This window comes from Pteropus vampyrus, unplaced genomic scaffold (assembly GCF_000151845.1).
Source record: "Pteropus vampyrus isolate Shadow unplaced genomic scaffold, Pvam_2.0 Scaffold32, whole genome shotgun sequence".
NCBI classification, from domain to species: domain Eukaryota; kingdom Metazoa; phylum Chordata; class Mammalia; order Chiroptera; family Pteropodidae; genus Pteropus; species Pteropus vampyrus.
The window spans coordinates 4,015,952-4,018,022 of NW_011888813.1; positions in this window are offsets into that span (position 1 = coordinate 4,015,952).

The window sequence follows — 2,071 nt, forward strand, 5'->3', positions numbered from 1 at the left end:
TGACTTTTTTTCACATATTTAAATAAAGGCAGTTACTTTCAGCTATTCCCTGCCCAAGTACCTAGGGTGTGTCATAAGCTGGAAAGAAGAGCACCTTCGAACAATAGTAAGTATGGTTAGTGTCTCTGATTTAAAATATTTAACTGAATTTTTTTTGGACTGCCATATTTCTTAAAGATCATAACATGTGATTTTTATATTAGTCATCAAACACGTTAATTTTATTTTAATTAAAAAACGTTTCTGATAGAAACCAAGTCTGATTTGGCTGACTGATCGGACAATGAGAAGAGGCTTCAATACTATGTTATGGGGCAGAGACCCAGCGCATTAGCAAAAGCCAATGGCAACTTTCCCTTAGGCACATCAGGTCAGAGTAAGCAGTGGAAGGGTTAGTTATCTGATAAGCCCTGGTAAAGCCTCTCAGGTACTCCTCCCAGAGACTGAGAAAGGGATGACTGCAGTGATCAGGGAAGACAGCCTTTTTGTAAGTCTCTAGATTCCAATTCTTTGCTTTAAACAAAACTGAAGAGGGACCTAACCAAGTTGTCAGGTGATAATTAAAAATAATTTTAATGACGTTTCTCTGATTTTTGGCATGTTATGGACTGAATGTTTGTGTCTCCCCCAAATGCATGTGTCAAAGCCTACCCTCTAATGTGGCATTAGGAGATGAGGGCTCTGAGAGACAATTAGAATTAGATGAAGGTTGAGCTCTTGTGAATGGAGTCAGCATCCTTCTAAGAGCCCTTAAGAAGCCTGCTACTTGCTTCTTGCTCTTTCCTCAGGTGAGGACAAAAGCAAGAAGACGGCTGTCTATAACGCAGGAAGTGGGCCCTCACCAGTCCCCAAATCTGCCAGCACCTTGATCTTCAACTTCCCAGAACTGTGAGAAATACATTTCTGTTGTTTAAGCCCCCCAGTCTATGGTATTACTATAGCAGTCCGAACTAAGACAGCATATAATTCTAAAGTAGTTTAAAGAATTAAGTGACCTTGCTATAATAAAATTCTTCCCATTCCCATATACTTATATACATGATAAGGCTGCAGTCATATACTTATACAAATAAAAAATAAAATTGATGTTAAATTGACTCACTGATATTTAATTTTTAAATGCTCCATACATCTGATTAAAAATGCATTTTCAATAATTACCCAAAAATGCAGAATTTTACCAAAATTTATACTATTGTGCTGACTTAATCAACAGTATATTAACAATTGATCAACTATAACTAATAAGAGCTCAAATTTTTTTCTTAATAAAACTTATAATCACAGGAAATAAAATTCAAAATTTAAATTTATATAATTATTTCAGATAAATACAGAGTGAGCAAAGATCTAAGCATAAAAAATATTACTTTATAAATCTATAAGAATAGGGGACTGAAAATATAAATTCAGGAAGAAAAGGAAAAGATGCAATTTGTAATTATAGAATTTGCTGTGTATTTTTTAAAAATTAATAATGGGTGCATCAAATTATTTAGGGTTATTTAAAATTTAAATTTAAATCAATTTAGAGTAATTTAATCATTTCATTTAAAAATGTTTGTATTTAAAATAGCTAGAACTTAGATCCTTTCAAACTTATGATGAAAAAATTTAAATGTCAACTTAAGAATGTACAAGATGATACAGTTTTTCAAAATTCTTTTAAGGGTACCCAGATCATGGGTCTAAAGAAAGTTAAACTTCAGTAGGAAGGATTAAGAATCAGAAATAAGTTTCTTAATAGCAAACATCGTAATTCATTTTAAAATACTTTAGAAATAATAGAATTTGTCTGAAGATGGAGAGACGGTTTCTCAGACAGGGTGGTATCAACAGAGGCAGCACTGCATTTCCATTTTTATGAGTCTGTCTTTGGCTTTATATCCTAAAAATAGTAGTATGGATATCAATATGTATATGTGCTGGATGATGACAGAGATACAAGAACAGTCTTTTGAAGCATTATAAAACAGTTTCATAACTTAGTACCTAAAATCTGAGCACATTCCAAAGAAAGCATATTTCTATAAAAATGCAGACGTTTTCCCCAAATCACAATTTATATTAA